Source organism: Leucopleurus acutus, assembly GCF_964270905.1.
Source record: "Leucopleurus acutus genome assembly, chromosome: 11".
Lineage (NCBI taxonomy): Eukaryota > Metazoa > Chordata > Mammalia > Artiodactyla > Delphinidae > Leucopleurus > Leucopleurus acutus.
In genome coordinates this window covers 67,269,193-67,292,107 of record NC_139152.1, presented here as the reverse complement: position 1 = coordinate 67,292,107, position 22,915 = coordinate 67,269,193, and positions in this window count along the sequence as shown.

Genomic DNA, 22,915 nt, shown 5'->3' with positions numbered 1-22,915 from the left:
GACTTTTTTCAGGTGGAGACAAACATTAGTTCTCTAGGGAAACAAAGTTCCAAATAGGCAGGTTATAAGCAAACTTTTGGAAAATACTTGTACTCACAAATGGTGGGCTGCATATATTTGTCAAGAAAATATTAAATTTTGATAAACTTACTTGTTTGGTATCTTTCTCAGAATAAAGAATGTATCTTGAACAACAGTGAAATGTCTAAATATACACCATGAGCATCTTCTTTCAGCCTTGTCAGACACTTTTATTCAGTAGGTAAAGAAGACAATGACATTTATTTATTGTGATAGTTGTTTTAGCAGCCTCAAGGTTGATATAGCCCTGGAGGTATTTTTTTTTTCATTCCTTTATGTATGACTCAATATATTTCTCTTTCTTGAGGCTCACACAGAACTATAAAGAATGAATAATACATGTAGGAGGTGTTTATAATTTCTTCCTTTGGGACAGTTACTTTCATCAATTATTAAGGGCTGATAATCAATGTTGATTATCTGAAAATGGGCTAAGAAAATTAGAAACTTGGTAGAAACATATGCAGTTTCTGTACTAAGGGAGATTAATATAAGTTAAGGAGGCAGTTAAAAGATTTAAAAAGGGCTTTGAGGCTTATTTATCATTTCAGTTAGCCTTTGATGTTTGAGATGGGGATGCTGTCAGAGCAGCCTGTGGGACAGGTAAGCATAGATTGAGCTAGATGGTTAGTGAGCCGCAAGTTAAGCTAGTACAGCCAGAGTTGTTAGCAAGACCAGAAAGGATGAAATGATCGATAACATCATGAACCATGTGGGGATGTGGCCAGGCCTGAGTTTCTAGAGGATTGAGAGGATTTAGACTAATGTTCGGGGGGCAGACGGCCCAAAGAGAAAGCATTTAGCCTTGAGACTGCTTGCAGAAAGAAACAGAAAGGTGGGAGTTTGAGGGAAACTACATCCAACATAAGGTAGTGTCAGGTAATAATAGAGTGTTGCAAGAGCAACACAGAAGCAGCAGAAATAGTAGCAATAATAAGACCTGGAATGTCAAAAAATTACTAGTAAGGACTAATAATGAAAAAAATTAGCCCCTTAAAGATAAACATATATGTAAAGGTAGTAAGCACAGTGTAGGATATATGGTAAGCATTCAATAAATAATATTTGAAGTTGAATCAGAAATTCAGAAGGATTCCAGCAATCTGTAGCAGCCAACTTATAGAGACTACTGTCATATTCAATGAGGACAGTGGGAAAATATGTGATAATCCTAAAGGATCAGGAAAGAGACTTCGTTTCCAGTCACAACTACCTAGACGAAGACTTAGAATATCCTGAGAATGTTTTGATATTAAATTTCATTTGGGGAATCCCCTTAAGAAGTTAAGTTTATTTGTGACAAATTATTGTGTGATATCGCATATGTAAACATTTCCCCTTATATCGCTGTTTTTTCCCCCTTAAACTAATCCCTTTTACAATTTCGAAAATCTATATTATAGAACTCTGTATGTGTTGAAAATTGGATCATCCTAAAATAGATACACTGAACCATTCATTCATTCATTCATTTACTCAGCAATTATTTATTAAGTGTCTTTTTTTTTTTGCGGTACGCGGGCCTCTCACTGTTGTGGCCTCTCCCGTTGCGGAGCACAGGCTCCGGATGCGCAGGCTCAGCGGCCATGGCTCACGGGCCCAGCCGCTCCGCGGCATGTGGGATCTTCCCGGACCAGGGCACGAACCCGTGTTCCCTGCATCGGCAGGCGGACTCTCAACCACTGCGCCACCAGGGAAGCCCTATTAAGTGTCTTTTTAAGGGTCAGATATTATAAAACTTGTTGGCAAAGAAGGAGATTAAAACTTAGAAACATAACAGTATACACTAAGAGCTCTGGAAGCATCAAAGAAACAACCAACCTTCTTTGGAGGAGATATTTTCACAAATGAGTTGCAATTGGCAAGGTAAAGATGGTGGGGGAAGGACCTTCCACCAGGAAGATTAGTTTGCAAGAGACATGGAGATATAAAAGGGTCTAATGTGGTTGAGGAAATGGTGAGAAAAAAGTCATGTGGCCAGAGTCTAGCAATCACCAAAATGAGGTTCACTGGCATGGACCGTGAAGCCCCTCAGATGTTGAGCTAAGAAGTATGGGTCTCATTCTTTACTCTGTCAAGCCAACAGATATTCTGAACTACAGAAGTGACTTGATCTGAATTATGTTCTAGAATGTTAACTCCAGCAGTAGTTGAAAGATAGACTGGTGGGAAGAAAAACTAGGTCTAGGAGGGAGGAAACAGAGATAGTTATCACAATTCTCCAAGGAGGAAATAGGTGCTTAAATATAAAGGTAGTGAGGATGAAAAATAGAAACCAGATTCAAATGTATTTCTTAAATAAAATTCATGGGATTTGTGTCTAGTTGGATACGGGAGGTGAGGGAGAAGAAGTAATTGAGACTGGCTTGGAAGTATTCATTCTGAGAAATGGATTCAATGATGATATAAATGAAGATTAATAATTCCAGGTGGGTGGCAGAGAACATTCTGGATTAGCTGTGCTAGATCACTGCTTCTATAGGAAAACATTTTTATCCAACTGGCATCCAAACAGGGATTAACACTGTCAGGGTACTGCTTGGTAAGCCAGACTTAAACGTAAAATAGAAATCACACATAAGAGATATGTTCAACTACTTATGCTTTGGCACGAGTGGCAAGCAAATTTCTTATGCAGTGGTATGAGCAATGGCAGCATCTCTTGTTTCCATATTTTTCCTCTAATGTTTTCCCATGCATGGCAAGTTTTCCATATGCTCTGCTGGGTAGATTCTTGTTGCCATATGGCAGCATGTAATATGAGAAAAAATCATAAAGAATATCCTTCTAAATGTCTCAAGGGATTGCTCCTGGAAAATCATAATTGCATGCTGGGTTGCAGAACTATTCTTATTAAGCAGAATGTCTAGGTTAAGAGGTTAGGCCAATGCAGGAGCCATTCATGTATGGATGCTGAAGATCTAGTAAGTTTCCTATAGTTGTTACCAAAAAAATAGACAAATTGAACACAAAATCAAAACAAAATTGGTCACAGCTTGATACTCTCAGGGATAATTTTACTCTTGCATAGGGAAAAGTTAGACAAGGAGATACAGTGGCTGCTTTTGCTGAATTATCCCTTGTAGAACTGAATATCTATTTCTTCTCAGTTCAACTCAGCAAACATTTTTATGAGTATCTAGGTATCTGGAGTATTAAAAGATGAAGACACTGTGTGAGTGGCACTGTGGTTATGGTATAAGACAAATCTTTTGTCTGAAGCCTGCTTTAGTGGCTGTGTGCTCTCAGGCAGATCGCTTCACTTCCTTGAGCTTCAGTATCCTCATCTCTAAGATGGAGGTAATAGTGCCTACCCTGCAGAGGTATCAAGAACATTAGAAATAGTATCTGTACATGTTTTATGATACTACCTGTCACAGTAAATGGAAGTCATTGTTATTTTGGCTTTTACCTCTATACATACACCAAGCCTGGTAATTACCTTCAATGATAAACAACTTCCAACTATATTTGGATTTTATTCTTTCGTTTTGTATGTATTGACCAAATACATTTAATGTGAATTTAGAAAGATTCAAACTGCTGTTTACACTAAATTTGGGGCTCTATGTGACGCTTTACTCACTGGTGATAAAACTAAGTAGTTTAAAAGATGGACATGGTGTGATCATTCAAAATGTTTATTACTCTTCAAAATGATATGGTTTTGAATAATTGTACTGTGGAGAGGAAGTTTATTAACAGAGAGATAGTGACTTGCTTTTAAAAATGAATGTGCAGATTCTTAAAAATTTAATTCACTGAAATTAAAGATAAATGTCCAGCTATTTAACATTTCAGGTAGCACTGAAAGGATGCATGGATGTTTTACTTATTACTAATAATTTTGAAACACAAATTGGCATTACTCCGTTTTGTATTGTTTTGCTTTGTTTTCACTGAGGTAACGCTGGTAACAAGCAACCACAAGGATCTCAACAGGTTCCAACAATAAACATTGATTTTTCTCTCTCATGGGTCTCCGGGTCAACTGCTGTTTGGCTGATCTTGGCTGGGGTCCTCTGCTTGAGCTAGTGTAGGCTAAACTCCCAGCTTTGGTTTGGATTCAATTCTACTCCACGTGCTCTATTCCAGGATTCAGGGGGGAAAGGGCTACATTGGGCACATTTTTCTGGCAGAGTCTGAAAATTCTAGGAGGCCAAGTCAAGTGACACAATCACCTTTACCACCCTCCATGGTATGTGGTGTGTATATCTTCACTTACACCCCATCTGCAAAGGCAGGCAAAATACCTAGACCAAATGTTATTGGGGTGGGGACATATGTACCATGTCAAAGGAAGGTACCACAAAATCAAATGCCAAAGGGTATGGATGTGACTCTGCTGGAGGGCAGTAATGAAGAATTGGGAACAAAGACCCAATATACCACATTATACAATAAAAGCTATGTTGACTCAACCACACAATGAATCAAATAAGCTTTATGTTATTCTTTTTAAAAAAAAAGCTAACATGAACACATTTAATAATTTCTTTCCGTTTGTACAATGACTATATAGTTTTTATTTCACGTAATAGATATTTACTGAAAACCTACTTCCAGGACTGCTTCATAATGTAGGGCCAGCTGTGCTCTAGGCTGCTATGTGAATGGAGCCCCCTGAGACTATGCCACACAGTTGCCCTGCCTCATGATGTTAGAGTACAAAGAACTGAGGAAAGACAGTTCTAGAATCCTACGGATGCAACTCCTGGTCCACACTGTGCTGACTTTAGCATCTAGGGGTCACAGATCAAGTGTCTGTAAGAGGACACCAGACAGTAACATAAATGGGAAAGCAGATTGGTTATTGTGCAACAGGTATAATAAACTGCTTGTATTATGATTAAGAACAACATTTATATTTGCCTAGTACATGCCTTTTGAAACATTGACTTGAACAAAACTTTATCATCAAGGACGAGTTTGTCAAACTAGGAAGATAGGCAGACATTAATCAAAGTAATTATGCAAACTGAGATGTAATTAACTATAATGTGTACTACCAAAATAAATTGTGAAAAGTGAAAGTGAATAATGGATTTTTCTCTAGCCTGGAAAAACTTATCCATGTGGAAGCAAAACATAAGCAAACCCTCTGGGTCAGAGAGGAACTTGGAGCTGAAGTAAGATGGAACTGAAGTAGGAACAGTGGCAAGGGTCATTTTGGTTTCCTTATAGTGAACCATGTTTTCAGTTTAAAAGCAGCACCTATAATTGGTACTAATTGTCATTAAATATTTTAATGTATGGATAGTATATAAAACATTCTGTACATATATTGCCTACAGGGAAAGGAATTAGGTGGCAGGGGCATGAATGGGAGGAAAACTATGAGACTTTATTTTTTAGAGAAGTTTTAGGTTTACAGAAAAAATTGAGCAGAAACTATACAGAGTCCCCATATGGCATGTCTCCCCTTTCCCATCAACAGTTTCCCTTATTATTAACAACTGGCATTAGTGTGGTACAGTTGTTACAATTGATGAGCCAATATTTATACATGACTACTAACTAAAGTCCATAGTTTACATTAGGGTTCACCCTTTGCATTGTACATTCTATGGGTTTTGACAAATGTATGACATGTATCTACCATTCAGTTTCCTACAAGTAGTTTCACTGCCCTAGAAATCCTCTCTGCTCCACCTGTTCATCCCTCCCTCTCTCTGAATGGAATGTTACTTTTCACAGTGTATGTTTTTGGTCCATTTTAACCTTTGTGGCCTGGGTATATATAACTTAATTAACAATAATAATTAAAAATTTTAATTCCTAAGGCTTATAACAATAATTGCATGGAAACTTCACAAACTGGTACCAGAGAATTGTGCCACAGATCAAGACTGTGTTGGCAGAGGCAAGCATGCTCTCAAACAACAAGCACAAGCAGGCCATTGGTCAGACTCAGAGATAGTGGGTGAGAAGTCATAATGCACAGGGAGGGCATCAATTTTAAACAAGGGTGGATGATAGAGGGTTAAAAATGTGGGCCCAGAGTACACACATATGAACCATGCAGTGCAATGATTAAGGCTGTCGAACCCATGAGTGTTGGAAAAGCTGCATCGTAACTGATAGGACCCATGATTTCTGCGCTAGAGGTAGACCGCGTTAACCCAGCCCTGTCATGGCCTATGCAAATGTGTGTTAGAGTTTTGCTTGGAGTTCTGTGGGAACACAGAGGAGGGCACAGAGTTAAATCAAAAAAAAAAAAAAAAGTGTCCCAGCGACAGAAAGTGATGAAGCATTGGACTCCATTACAGTCACAAATACCTATTGAACAGAGATGCTGAGTTCTGCAGCATTATCACTAGAAGACAATGAAGGGATTGTCAACTATTAGAATATTTTGCTTATTTTTACTAGATAGTATGAATAAGTAATTTCTGTCTTCTTTCATGACTAATAATTGGATTTTATTGTTTAGCGACACATCAAGTATCAAGCAAACTAAATCTCAACACTTCTATTTATCTAGCTTCTGAATTTCTTTTCTACATTTCTAGAACAAATTTATGCTTTCATTCCCTTTCAAAATGCAAGAAAAAAGATGAAGTTGATATTGAAGAGATGACAATGTTATAAACTACCGAAGAACATGAAATGCAGAAGAACTGAATTTAATCGTTTTAGGTTAAGAGAATGGGGAAGGAAATCTCAGCCGTGTGTGTTAACTATGTGCTTCTACTCACTATATTTGGTTTAGTAGGACATATGCAAATCAGCCCAGCCAGAGAATGCACATATGTTGGAATTACTCCATGTGTTATCTGCTTTTGTTGAACAAGTAACAGGTTGTTGTGCAAGTAAAATGTTCCACTCTTACACATCTGACCTCTTGCCAAAGCCTATTTATTTTACTTCATAGAATTTCAAAAATCCAACTTCTTGTCTGCATTTCCACAGCCGTAGTCTTTATCTAGCTGCAATAATTTCTGGCATAAAGTCTCTGATCACTGAGTGACCTTTAAAAATGCAAATTTTATCATGTCTCCTGCCTGCTTAAAGCTCTTTACTGATTCTCATTGCTCTTAGAATAAAGTAAAGAATCCCTCTCATGGCCTCAGTGCCCTGTGTCAGCGGTTGCTGTCCACTGCACTAGCCTTCTCTGTCACATCCTCCCTCCCAGCAACTCAGACGGTTCACATTCACTCTCGCCTCCACCAGGGAGCTCTTTTTCATGCTCTCCCACTCCTTTGCTTGGTTGTAACCCACAAAACCCAACTCTGACTAATTTAAGAAGGGAAAACGATATTAAAAGATGTTTGGAGACTCACAGAATTATTGGGAGGGCTCTAGAGAACAAAGCCTGTGGCCATGCTGCCAGAACCACATCCCAGATCACTCCAGACCTGGTGCAGTGCAGACATCACGGTCCTCAACGCCAAGCCCCATATGTGGCTATTTACTCTGCCAAGTCTGTTGCCCAAGCAACTCATTATTGCTGCATCAGCTGATACCTACAGAAAACATCCCTTCCATTTCCCATTCATCTTGTGCCACTCGTTCTCAATTCAGTCTTTCATATATGTATGTGAATGTGGCTGCACTTTAACCGCAAAGGATGCTGCAAAAATGAGTGTCTGGCATTTTTAACTTCTTTTCACTGGCATGGACTCTGCCCCTACAAAAACTCATTAACTGATAAATTTTCAAATAAAGGGATTTAGAGGCTGTCTGGCCAAATAACAATATTAGTTAATTCCTACTCATTCTTCAGCACTCAGCTGAAGTATAACTCTCTTGAGGATGTTCCTAGGGGTCACCACCTCCTCCCATTCCAGGTCAGGTCTCTTAGTAGTTACACTTTCACAAAACCCTCTACTTATTTTCCATAGCATTAACACTATTGTTATTAAATGATTAATTGCATAATCCTTTGCTTAATTCCTATCTCTCCCTGCTAGAATATAAGATCCATGAAGATAATCACTATGTCTATCTTAGTCAAACCTTTATATCTATATATAGATATATAGTGGGCGCCTAATAAATATGTTTTCAATGAATGAATGATGCAATGAATGACATAGTCCTCTTTAGAATGCTTTCCAAACAATATTGTCTACAGTTTAAGGGATTCCCTACTTGATGGCAGCTTATAAACTACCCATTTCTTTTCTTGAAAAACTAGAGATGGGAGGTGTATGGTTGGGAAAAAAAAACTTTTGCTCTGCCTTCTTAGGTTCAGTAGCCGGAGTCTGCAAATTAAAATGGCAACTGACAGATTAACAGAAAAAGGTTTATTATGCATTCACATGGGGCCTCCAAAAAGAAAAAAAAAAAACAGTGAAATGATGTGGTTAGGCTTGAGAGCTTATATATCATTTTAACAAAGTCAATAAATTGTGGAGAGGTGACAAGATAGAGAGAAGGGGGTTTGGGCTTCTAAGGGCAGCAAACTGTGGGAAGGTAAATATACAAAGAAAGCCAATGGAAGATGTGTTGTTTAGTAAGGTCTGTGACACAGACTAGAGTTGGTGCCATCTCTGGCTGATGAGTTGAGTTGTCTTCAGTGTTTAAGGGTCATCGTCCTCTTCCTTGTATGGAAGAGGGGAGGGGGAACACCTTTACTAAGATAAATTCACTTCCTACTTTTAGGCAGAAAGGCAGAGTGCAGAGATTTGCTCTTGTGTCTGTTGTTTCTTAACTGTCCTCAGCTCAAAGTAATTCTTATGCTAAAGTGACATATTTTGGGGTAGCATGTTTGATCCATTTCAGAGGATAAGCCTTACATGTATTAAACAAATTTGCACTAGTGATTCAGGTTAAGAAGATGCCAATTCAGCATGCATATAAAAGAACTTAATACTTCCTTTGGATTAGTTTCTTAGTTTTATTTTTCTAAAGTTTTTACACTTAAACTCATTTATAGAACTTTCTCAAAAAACTTCCATGTTTTTGAGCTATGTTACCCAAGTCTCACACCTCTCCCTTAATTTCCAAAATTATCTTTTCTACCTATCTTTTCCCTAGTTTAGGCTTCTGAAGGATTTTGCACTGTCTTATAGTGATCATCTGCATTTTTTCCAATAGGCAAGTTCTTGCTGTTCTTTTCAGAGTATACATGGATGCCACATTTTCATATAGATCACAGTTATGAAGATCACAGATCATGCTTTTCAGAGAAGCAATGTCATAATTTGGAGTTCTATTTTTAACTAAGGGCTAAACAACACATATAACAAGTAAACCCATTAACATACGGCAACTATAAACTTTATAATCATGCAAAGTAGGGAAATTATGTTCCAAGCCCTATAAGTGAACTTAAGTAAATAAGCAAATAGGTAAAGGGACTCACTATTAAAATTTGCTAGATTTAAAACCAGTATACTAGCTATTGAATGGACAGTTTTACATGTATGAATGGGTGAATAAATCTGGTTTTCTTGTACATCTGTTTTAATTGTTCTTATCTCTTCTCCACACTTCCACTCTTCTCTCTACTTGAGAATTATTCTTGGAAAGGGCTCAATTATTCAATAAGTATTTATTGATCCACTCTGTGCAAGGTGCTAGATTACACTGTTGAGCAAAACATACCCTTCATTGTCCCTCATGGAATTTACAGTCAATGAAAACTCAGAAATTTTGTATGGAGGGTCTTCAAAAACTAAAATTAGAATTGTCATATGATCCAGCAATCCTACTCCTGGGCATATATCCAGACAAAACTATAATTGGGAAATATACATGCACTTTTACGTTCATAGCAGCACTATTTACAATAGCCAAAACATGGAAGCAATTTAAATGTCCATCGAGAGAGGAATGGATAAAGAATGAAATAGTGCCATTTTCAGCAACACGGATGGACCTATCATATAGGTCCTATCATATCTCAGTAGTAGAGATGATCATACTAAGTGAAGTAAGTCAGACAGAGAAAGACAAATACCATATAGCACTTAATATGTGGAATCTAAAATATGACATAAATGAACTTATCCAAGAAACAGAAACAGTCTCACAGACATAGAGGACAGACTTGTGGTTGCCAAGGGGGAAGAAGGTAGGGGAGGGATGGATTGGGAGTTTGGGATTAGCAGATACAAACTTATATATAAAATGGATAAACAACAAGGCCCTATTACATAGCACAGGGAACTGTATTCAATATCCTCTAATAAACCATAATGAAAAAGAATATGAAAAAGTATATATATGTCTATAACTGAATCCCTTTATTGTTCAGCAGAAACTAGCATGACATTGTAAATCAACTATACTTCAATTACTTAAATAAAATAAACTTTAAAAAACTCAGGAATTTTATTGAACTATGGCAGATATCTATTAAAGAATCACATTGACACACAATTACTATCTACAATTGCACAATTACATAATGACTATCTGCTGTGAGAGACAAATATGGGATGAAGAAAGCATTGAGAAGGGTTTATTATCTAGTCTGGAACGGTCAGGAAAAGCTCCCTTGAACAATCTTAAAACAGGCAAAAGTACATACAGGTATAGCAGTGGGATGGGGGATAGTGAACGTGACAAGATGGAGGCACTAGCACTTGATGACACTGGAAGGTGTCTGTGGACCGAATGAATAGAGGCTGTGTGTGTGGACAAAGATTCTCTTCTTGACCAAACTCTAGTCAGGCTCCTCTGAACTCTCTTCTCAACTAGGCCCTGATTTTTGAGCTTCTGTGTTCATATCTGCATTGTCCAGTTCTAGCAAGAATCTTGCTAAGTCAGTTTAGCCAGAATCTCCTACCCTCAATACCTGATCGAGTTCCTCATCCTCTACCATTCCCCAGGTGATGCCTGATCACCCTGACTTGCCTTCAGCAAGAGTCTAGTTGGGTTGTTATAGCCAGAATCCTCCCCAATCCTTGATATTTCCTTTTAGTAATTTTCCATCCACTGATACGCGCCTCCTGCTTTTTGGTTATAAATTGCCATTTTCCCTTGTTCTGTTCAGAGTTAAGCCCAATATCTCTCCCTTACTGCAAAACCCAAACGTGGTGGTCCATATGCCTATCATGATAGTCCCCCTGAATAAAGTCCGCCTTACTATCTTTAACAAGTGTCATGAATAATTCTTCTTTAACAGTTTATTTCTTTTTGTGCTAGTTCCTCAGCTCTCTACCTTATGCATGGCTCATCACCAATAGCTTAGAACCATGAGGTAGAAATAACTAAGTATATGGGTAAAGTTGGCCTTGAGTAGAGGGTAGGCATGGCATAGACCAATGAATGAAGGAAAAAGTGAAATGCCAAGCAGCTCACTGTACTCTAGAGCTGCACATCAGAGAATAATGGTATCTCCTATTTGCCTGGTCATTATTTCTGTTTCTTTTAACAAGAGGGGTGCAGCTTCTGAGTAAACTAAACTCCTTGATCCATTAATCTCACATCTGCCTCTGTTCCATCTCCCACACCATGCTTTCTGCCCGGAATGCCCTTCTGGCCCAATTATCAATCTTTTACCTTGATATCAAATTTAAAATCTTTCAAATTCAAGTGGTTCTTTTTCTTTCTTTCTTTCTTTCTTTTAACTTCAAAGATCATGATTTTTCAGCTATAGCAAGAGGTTGACTCTCCTGGTTATTGTCCTTTGTACCATATGCTCTACACTTCTTGGTCCCTTTATATAAATAAATAAATAACCACTTGTATTTCTATTTAAATTGTTTGGGGTCCACGATCCCTTTGTTATTCATACTGTTAAGTGCTTAGGATAAATTATAAGGATTTAATTTCCTTGTTATGAATTTGCTTGCCTCAGTCTGCTGCCAAACGTATCCAGGAACATTAGCAATTTGCAGCTGTTCCAAACCACCATCATTTATAAAACAAAAACCAAACTGCACTATGATTACATAGAAATTAGAGCAATCGATAGACATAGTGTTTCCCTTCACAATACATATAACCCGGTAGATTATAAAATAGGCTGTTAGAGCACAGCTATATACTTGTATTATTCATTATTTTTTGTGCACAAATGTATGAGCTATGGCAGGCATAATGAGAACGGAACTTAGTAGCGAATCCAGTCCTCGTTCTATATAAGGGCAGTCTTATGACCTTGAGCAAGACACCCACCTCCTTTAAATATAAGCTTTTCTATATGTAAAACTGGAATGATCAACCCTTCCCTGACAGGGTTGTTAAGCAGATGTGAAAACTCTTTGGAAATGCAAAATTTAAGGTGTGATAATGGTTATTGAACCCAATAAAATAACCATAGACTTGCACAGTAAAGTATGTTTAAAATGGTACTGATGTTACATACATTTCCTGCAATTGGATGAAATCATCTTTACAAGAGGGAAAAACTGAAGCTGGCTGTGTTGTTTTCTCCTTGGCAGATGTTGCTATGTGATACGCTTTGTTCCTTTGGGAAAGCCTCAGAAAACTGCACATTCGTTTTAACACTAGCTGTATGCCTGTGTGAGATACCAGAAAAAAGATTAGCCTTCTGCAAGAAATATGCTGAACAGAGCATCAAACCCGTTAATGCACTGAATCTATCAGACCTAATTTCTGGACTGCTTGATTTGTAGTTGCTAAAATTTACATGTTATTGTAATAAAAATTAAAATAGGCATTTAAGTAAATTTGTTGTTTGTAGAAATTAGCATTGATTTAATCAAGCTGCATTCAAGATCTTCCTACAGAAGTTTTGTTTATCAATGAAAAAACAAATTTTAAAATATTATACAACCATTTGAAAAACAACAACTGATTATCAAAGATGAGAAGGCTGGTTCTTGGCAGAATTTCAAAAAGACTTTTACAAAATGTATTTAATATGTATGAATAAATTAATTAATCATCTCACCATTGTAGTGATGCACTCAAAGTAATAAAATATATGATACCAGTTTTCTGCAAAAGGATACTAAAGTAGAAAGGTTATTACATGCTGTAGGCCATTCTGAGAATCAATGCCTGAGCAGGAAAAAAAAAAAAACTTTGGTATGTGCTCTGGCTCCTAAGAAGGAAGTAATGTCATTTGGACTTTGTTTTTCTATTTGGGGCTTTTAGTGGTCTACCTCAGATTTACTACACTCGCATGTTATTTGTTTTGCTTTTTTTACGCATTTTAAAAATTTTTTAATTTTTAAAATTTTTACTTTTTTATTGATGTATAATTGATTTATAATATTATGAGTTTCAGGTATACAACATAGTGATTCAGTATTTTTATAGATTATACTCCATTTAAAATTATTACAAAATAATGGCTATATTTCCATTGTGTTGTACAATATATTCTCATTGCTTATTTTATACACAGTAGTTGTAACTCTTAACGCACATGTTATTTGTATTCTCCTCTCCTCAAGCCGCTTAATTTTCTCTCAAATAATATTTAACAAGGAAAGCAAATCTCCATATGTGGCATGATGCACATAGGTTGCTCAATACATAGTATTTGATCGAATTGCTTAGAGTATAATGAGAAGAGAAGAGGCGGCTACTTTAGTGAAACCAAAAAGAGGAAAATGTTCAGTTTGCTATACCTTTTTATTTGGTAGGCCTCTGGAAGACTGACTTCCTAAAGGGTACCTGACGGTCATTTCTATTTTGCTTGTTTAATAGTATTCTCTTCACCCAGGCTGCTATTTCATTTGGTTTTAAGTGATGCTGTCTGTGTTTCAGCATGGTGAGGGAGTCCTGCTGCATCTGTTTGATTATTGCCTGGTATGCCTGGTCCCAGAGTGGGCTTCATTCCCAAAAGGCAGGTGGGGAGTTGATCACACAGCTGCTCTACATGGATAACAGTAGAGGCTGCTACATTATTTTTATGCCGTCTCACCCAGCTTTCTCAGGAATATTACATTTTTATATGATGTTGTATGTATCTATCAGAAAATAAGCTTCAGTGAATTGTGAAAATACATCTGTTACGTTTTTATATGACACTTGGTTCTTAATTGAACATAATTCATAGTAGTGTTCCCCACACCTACCCGAGTTATATACATATTTCTATCATTCAAACACTTAATTTTATCAATTAAGCAATAATACATAACATTAGGTAAATGTTTCCTACTGCTTTAATTATCTAAAAACATCTGTTAAGAGATGGAATAGATTAACAGGATGTGATACACCAGCTAGTCATAACCAGATTTGTATTATTACAAGCCAAAAAAAAAAAAAAGCAATAGAAATAAGTAAAAGCTGAAAATGAAAGCTTACTTGTAGAGCAAATGAGGTGAGGAGAAAACTTTTCATTATGTTTTGGTCCATTAGTGTACGGTGAACTGAGTTTGGGCCATCAAAAATAGCTTTAGAAAGAAACAGATTGATTCATACAGGAAGGATATAAGGGAATTTCATGACCACACTAACCAGTTCACTTATGCCCCAAGAGATGGCAGTTTCATATATGAGAAGAGATGTGGAGAGAATAAGGAAGAGCAGGAAAAAGAAACCAAACTACTAAAAGGACTGAAATGAAACCGAAAAAGAAAGCTTAGAGCAAATGGATTTAGACTTGAAGGAGAAAATGGAATATGAACAGGGAATGCCTCTGGGTATTTCAAGGTCTGTTGGGACAAATATTTTCCATAGCTATTTGTGACCTCTGAGTCCAGATAATACATATGGTTGTAAACTTCACAGGTGATTTTGATCACATAAGAGTTAAATTCAGCATTGGACACCTCAGCATTCCTTAAAAAGAATCATTAAAAAGAGCTTAGTCCTTGGACTTAGTTGAGTACATTATTTTAGTATCTTGAGTATGTAACTTGTCACATGCGGTTTTTTCAAACATTTTACTATGTTTATTATACAAGTTATATTTAATGTAAAAAATTATAATAAGCGGAGAAGCAAAGTGAAAAATTTTAACCTTCACTGTGAGTTATGTAATGTTTCTGTTTTGTATTATATACTCCCCAAATTTCATATACATACACACACACACCACACAATATTTTATATGATTTCATAACTTTTTTTCAGTTTTCTTAAATATCTTTCCATATCTGAACATATTTCTGTTTTAAATATTCATCTTAAGTAGGTATTTAACCTCTCTCCAGACTGATTTGGTCAACCTTGTTCATTTTTCGTGCAAAATTTACTTAGCACCTACTATGTTCCAGGTAATGAATAACACAAAGTCTCTGTTCTCATGAAGCTTACATTGTAGACAGATAAGAAACAAGTAAAAGACATCTCCAATGAAAAGATGGTATCAACTCATAGAGCTGAAATTGCTACGAAGACAATAAAAGGAGACAAGTGTGGTTAAGGGTCACTAGTGGGAGAGGGGAGTTGTGAGGCAGTGGTCCCCAACCTTTTTGGCACCAAGGACCAGCTGCATGGAGGGGTTGAGGAGGGGTGGTTCAGGCGGTAATGCGAGCGATGGGGAGCGGCAGATGGAGCTTTGCTGGCTCGCCCGCCGCTCACCTCCTGCTGTGTGGCCCAGTTCCTAACAGGCCTTGGACCGGTACCTGTCCATGGCCCAAGGGTTGGGGACCCCTGTTGTAAGGTATCTTGTCTCGGGCTACTGTGGGAATTATGTATGTAAAAGGTTTTGTATGATGCCTGGTGTACGGTAAGTACTCAAATAGAAAAAATGATAATAATGATAATGACAGAGTAATGCATTATGGTAGCGCCTATTGTTAAAAGATAAACTGAGGCATATTAAAATTTTTAAGAGTTTATTTGAATAAAAATTGATTTGAATCTGGCAGTGCCAAACTACAGGTGGTTAGGAGCACTCCACCCACAGTAGGCAGAGGAAGGATTTTTATGCAGAAGAAGCATTAGAAAGCCTAGGAAATTATTTGTCTGACTACAGCTTAGGTGGCTGTATTGATTGGTAAGGCCTAGTTTCCTATTTGTGATTGGTCGTCCTTAGGTTTCAGTTTCTTAACCTTGAGGCATTTCAGGCTTAGATTTTGGTTTGCTTACATAGGCATTAGGCCATGTCAGTGTAATGGTTTTCTTGTTTAATTAATTTAACACTACATTTGAATATTATGTAATTGTTGTATTCATTCTTTGGCCTCTTGTTGCCCCTGCCTCCAGTTAGCCATCTTCCAAATGATGCTTTCCCATTCCTGATAAACTCTTATTATGAAGCATTTAGTATCTTTTGTTTACAATTTTAAATTTCTTGAGGGTCAAAAATAGTCTTGGAAGCAAGAAAAAATTAAGGCAACATTAAATACACCACTCATTTGTAAAGGCCTTAAAAATTTTTTTAAGTGAATAAAAAAAATTGGACTTACCTGTTATAAAAAGTAAAATTAGTCTTCATAGCAGCCTACAGATTTACAAACTTGTTTTTTTTTTTCAAATAAAGGAGGTACTTAGTTGAATTAAGCAATTCTCAGAGGTTTTTAGGGAAAAATTATGTCCTGTATCGCTTCTTATCACTCAATTTTGCTTCCCAGACACAGACACTTACAACTCTTTTATGTGTTTTTGTTTTCCCTAGGTATTCATCTTTTTGCTCTCTCCAAAGATTCTTATACTGCTCTAAATCAATTTTACATATTTATTAACACCCTCTGGTTACACAAAAATCAGCTCTCTGTTGCATAACTCTTCTCCATACACTTATCTCCTTTCTCATCTTCTTAATATGGCTATATCATAGTTTGGGTTACATCATTCATTACTGTTTACATTTAAAAACAAAGTAAGGACTTTCATGCAGAGTCAAGAAGTGGTAATACATACTTTCTCATGCAACTTTTTGATTTTCTTAGAATTAATACTTTTCTTATTTGCCTGGTTTTTTATGTATTTAAGTTTTGTCGCTATGCTTCACTGGAGCCGTTATAAACATATTGACAGTATTTTCCAAAATGTCAACATATCAAATCACTATCAGCTTGCTGTTTTCATGGTGGCCATCTTCCCAGAGAACTCAGTCCTTCACTCCGAACTGGACTGGTTAATCAGGAGGTTAGATGCACAGCTGCCTTTGGGAACCTCTTTGACCTCATCATGGAAATTCTCTCTTCCTCTTTCCCTTGTTAATTTCTCTCTTTCCTGGAGGGCACATCCTCTAGCAAGTTCCTAAGAAGGGGTAATGATGGAGAAATCATTCTTTTACACTTGATTGATAATTAGAGGCATCTGGATTTCTAGATTAAAAATTATTTTCTCTCAGCGTACTGAAAGCTGTGCTACAATATCTTTCTAGTGTCATTCAAGTCCAATGAAAAACTTATTTTTATGCCTTCTTGAGTACCTGTCTTAACTTTTAAAGAGTTTTTAGTGTCTTTTTTTAATCCCTGATATTCTGAAATGTTATAATGTTGCATTTTGGCATAGATAATTTTTATTATTTCTCTCCCTCTATCTCTCTCTTTTTCTGCAGGATATTCTGTGAGTTCATTTAATTAGGAGATTCAGGTAGTTCTGGGTAAATTTATGTTAGTACTTTGGGGTTTTTTTATAAGTTACTCTTAAGTTTTTCTTTCTGTTCTTCTTTTCTGATGTATCTTTTTTGTTGTTGTTGTTGTGGTACGCGGGCCTTTCACTATTGTGGCCTCTCCCGTTGTGGAGCACAGGCTCCGGATGCACAGCCCCAGTGGCCATGGCCCTCGGGCCCAGCCACTCCGCGGCATGTGGGATCTTTCTGGACCGGGGCACGAACCCGTGTCCCCTGCATTGGCAGGCGGACTCTCAACCACTGCGCCACCAGGGAAGCCCTCTGATGTATCTTTTATCTAATGTTGAACCACTATGATCCTTTAATCTTCTCATCTTTTCTTCTTCTATTTTCCTTCACTTTGCTTTTTGGGAAATATTCTTAGCATGATTTTCAAGCCATTGTCTTGATATTTTGAAATCTCAGGTAGACATATATACAAATACATATATAATTGGAGTTTTTTCCCGTAATTTGTTTCTTCGTCTACCATCCTGCTGTTTCTTTAAGGATACTCTATTTTCTGTTATCTCTCTGAGAATATTAGGTTTTGTTTGGTAAGTCGTCTTCTGTTTTTTATATTGTCTCTACTCTTTCATGTTTTTCCTTGTGTTTATTTTGATTTTTTCTTTCAGACAACTGCTATTGAGACCCACATAACAACTCAGTTTGTATAAAGCAAGGAGAAGCATCTATTTTGAGCAGTTTGACATCACCTTTTGTTGTATATTCAGCAGGTCAACTCTCTGGCAGAGACTTTTCTCCAGAAGACAGAAGCTCCACATATACCAGGCTCACTGATACTTACTTTCTATTTTAAACCCAGAAACTAGCCTGTAGTACTGAAGGCAAGACATACTGGCAAGGGGTTGCTAGACTTATAGAAGCACTATGATCAGACACACTGTCTGTCCACTAGAGGGTAGAAGGGTCAAAGGAGAGATAACAGAAATTTGCCTCCTACTTGTGGAATGTGCTGGGATGCATTGATTCTTTTTTTTTACAAAGACAAACCTAATCTCTTACCATCCAGGAAAGAGGGAAACCTGCCACTTTGGTCATAGTTATAGGAACTAAGCACTTCCAGAAAAGCCAAACCATGCAATTGATCAGTGAAGGCATAATTTTCTACACGTGCCGCAATAGAGTCAAGTAGGACCTGCTCTAGACTGATACATTCTTTGCCTGCATGGTCATCGTGTGGTAGAAAAAAGGAAACAGATCCGTTTATCCTAAGAAATGAGAGGCAGTTTAGTGTAATCTAGCATGAGACTACATGGATACTAAGCCACTGGTCAATACCTGTAATAATTCTAAAACCCTCAGTTATTTCCCTCTGTAAGATGAAGATAACAATATCTAGTTTATAGGATTGTCATGAAGGTTAAATGAGAGAATCTATTTAAAGTCTCTTACATAATGCTTGGTTCATAGCAAAAGTGCAACAATGACTGAGTATTATTATATGTACTAGAGGCTAAGAATGAAGGAGAAGAATGATTGTAAGTAGAGAATCTGCCACTTGTACTTCAGTTCAGTCCCAAAGGATTGAGGCTATTGTAAAGGTGGCTCTAGGTCAAGGAAGTGGTGCTTGGAGGTTATGGAGCTATAGGAAACTGACCTAGGGTTTCCCTCAGTGATTAGCAATGCTTTGAATAAGACAAGATTTAGAGTTATTAGTTCTCTAGACATGGGGCATTGAGAGCCACTGTAGAGGCATCAGCAAGCAGCAGCAGTAGAGGTTTCTGCAGTCTTGACAGTGACAGGAGATGTCACCACAGTGGGTCAGAGTAGAAAGGAAGAAGAATATAAAATGCTTCAGGCTTGCTAAGAGGACTAGTCCATGGAGCATAGAAGAGCTATCCTGTGGGGATTCCGAGAATACATGGGAGGCATGTTAATGCTAGTGGCAGTGGTGGTGATGGTGGTAGTAGTGGGGGAGTTAGTAACAGTCCAGAAGGATAGGTATGGATGCAGGCAGGAAAACACTGTGTTTCTTTGTGACTATTATTGTGATCCTGTATTTGTGGTGGTGTTGGTTTTTACTCCCATGATGAGGTGGTTTGGCTTATGAGGATTATAATTAAAATAGATTGTTGCCGCTACCTGAAGTCAGTTTGGAGGAACTCAGTTGAGTTTCTTTCTTTCTCTCAAGTACTCCACAGTCTCTGTAAGGCATTTCTGAAGTCCTCCTTGTTTCTTTAGTGTGAATTGCCTTATTTTCAAGGACCTCAGATCCCCACATCTTCATGCATTATTTCCATAGACCTTTGGAATTTGTCATGAGGTTAATATGGAGATTTGAAGGTCAAATATCATGTATGTTTAACCCAGGATTTGAAGAATATTTTTCATTTTGGTGTTCAACAATACCATGGGTTACAATGGCTTTTAGAGGCCTAACCACTAGGAGGAGAAACCTTATAATTTAGTTGGCATTTCACTTGGATAATTTCTTTAAAGCATTGTTAATATCTGAAGCCTCTTGGGGTGGGATTTCTTTCTCTCATGTGCTTGATTATGATTTGATAATAACTCCATGGTATAAAGTTGCAGGAAGGTGTAACTTTGACTAAGGGGTCCAGGACCTTGGTTTCTGGCCCAATGGTTTGATAAGCTAAGCTTGAAATTACACATATCCTGCCTTCCTGTAATTTTGCTCAACTTGTACCTCCTTACTGGCCAAGAAATTGTTGCATGTTCAGCAACCATTTTCTTTTCTTCTTTAGTGAAATGAAAAATAACTATTTCACTGGAAAGGGTGTGGAGAAAAAGGAACCCTCGTACACTGTTGGTGGGAATGTAAATTGGTGCAGCTATTATGGAGAACAGGACGGAGGTTCCTTAAAAATCTAAAAATAGAGCTACCATATGATCCTGCAGTCTCACTCCTGGGCATACATCTGAAGAAAACTCTAATTAGAAAAGATGAATGCACCCCAATGTTCATTGCAGCACTGTTTACAATAGCTAAGACATGGAATCAACCTAAATGTCCATCAACAGAGCAATGGATAAACAAAATGTGGTACATATACACAATGGAATATTACTCAGCCGTAAAGATGAATAAAACAATGTCATTTGCAGCAACATGGATGGACCTAGAGATTATCATACTAAGTGAAGTCAGACAGAGAAAGAAAAATATCATATGATATCACTTATATGTGGAATCTAAAATATGGTACAAATGAACTTATTTAAAAACAGAAATTCACCGGCATAGAAAACAAACTTATGGTTACCAAAGGGGAAGGTGGGGGGAGGGATAAATTAGGAGTTTGGGATTAACACATACACGTTGCTATATATAAAATAGATAACCAATCAGGACCTACTGTATAGCACAGGGAACTATACTCAATATTATATAATAACCTATAAGGGAAAAGGATCTGAAAAAGAATATATATATATAGAATATATATATATGTATGTTTAACAGAATCATCTTGCTGTATACCTGAAACTAACACAACATTGTAAATCAACTATATTTCAATAAAAAACGATTTCTTAAGAGAATTCTGACAATATAATGATGTCAGAAAAATGTGAGTCATCCTAAAATTTCACTTTTTTAATTTTTATTTTTTGTCGAAGCATAGTTGATTTACAATGTTGTGTTAGTTTCTGATGTCACTTTTATATTTCCTTCCTAACCAGTTATTACCACTCGCTACCAGTTAGTTGTCTATTACTACCAATTCTAATTTTTCAATAGAGTTCAATTTTTTTCCTGCTACCACAATCTTTGCTGTAGTTCAAACTCTCTTTACCTCTTGTTTGTGTTTCTGCAGCAAACTCCTCAGGTATCTCCCTGCACCCAATGTCTCCCTCCTTCAGTCTCTAACACACAGTCATCGAGTGGTATTCCTACTAAAGATAACCAATGTTTAACATCTATAATTTCATACAGAATAGAGTCCAAATACCTCAGTGTCATTTAAAACCCTTAACAATTTGAACTCGATTGGACTTTTTAATATTGTTTCTCACCCTCACCTCTCCATTTCTTGTCCCCCCAATGACCAACAGTTTTTCTGGTTACCTTGCAGAACAGTGAAAATAATTTACTCTCTTGGACTACAGGATCTTTGCTACACATGTTAAAAATCTATGTATCTTTCAACAATGAGCTCAAATGATCTGCCTCATGAGAACTGCTCTCTCCTGTAGCTATGTTTTATCTCTTATACCACAGGATGCCATGTTTTAGATGCTCAAGGTTAGAATTGTGTAGGCTGGCTCTCTTATCTATCTCCCAGGACAGTGAATCCCGCGAGGGCAGGGACAGTATTTTTTGTATATGGTATACCCCCACCATGTCTAGCAGAATACTTTAAATAGTTTCTCAGCAAATGCTTATTGAGTTAAATTAATTGTATTGATTTGAGTCACTTTTCCATTTTAGGTTTCTCCAAAGACATGGTAATATTTTTAAGTTCATAAGTAATGCAATCTATGAAGGTATGTCTCATTACCCTTGCTTAAATTTCCACCGATGAAGCTCTGCAAAGCAAGCTACAATTCAAAAGTCACATAATGATCACTAAACAGAATTCATTCAGAAATTTTATAATCCAAAATTTGAAATAGCATAGACTTCATTATGCAACAAAAAATGTGTTGAGAGCCTAGTATGTTTCAGGCATTGAGACAAGCGCCAGAGACTCAAGAATGAATAATCCAGTTCCTTTGTACAATACTTCCTAATGCAGTAGAACATTTATTTTAGTCTAATAAAAATGTGTTGAACACTTACTGCAAGATGACACGAAGATAAGAAGGTCTCTGTCCTTAAGCAACCTATACCCTATAAGGGCCAAGACGAATGCATAAAGAAATGGCTATAGTACAGAATGTGTTATAATAGAAAAAATCCATAAGGGGGTTTTGACAGATGGAAGAGAGTAGATTGCCTAACGGATCTGGAATGTTAATGACAGCTTCCTATATAGATGTGTAAACTCGTAAAGAATTTAAAAATCATGAGATAAGTGTTATATGGTAGATTTATGAACAGTATGCATAGAGTCAGAGGAGACAAGACAGAAGTTAAGCTGGGCCCTAAAAATGAGTAGTATTCATCAAGAGAAGGGAAAATGGCATCTAAGAAGAGGGAACAGAAAATACAAGTGCAAGGGGTGTGCATTATTTTAGGGACTGGTACCTAGAAGCCTGTGATTGTAGGATGGGGGAAAATGGCAGGCAACGAGGCTGGGAAAAGAGAATGGAGCGGTGAGATTGAGAACGGCCTTGTGTGCCAACCTAAACAATTTAGACAATGTTTTCGGGGCAGGGAACTCTTGAAAAATATGTTTTCAATTTTAACATTTAATTAAAGTACAATATACTACAGTAAAGATCATATACAATAAGTGCATGGCTCGATGAATTTTTACAAGCTCAGCACAACTATCAAAATCAAAAGACAGAGCATTC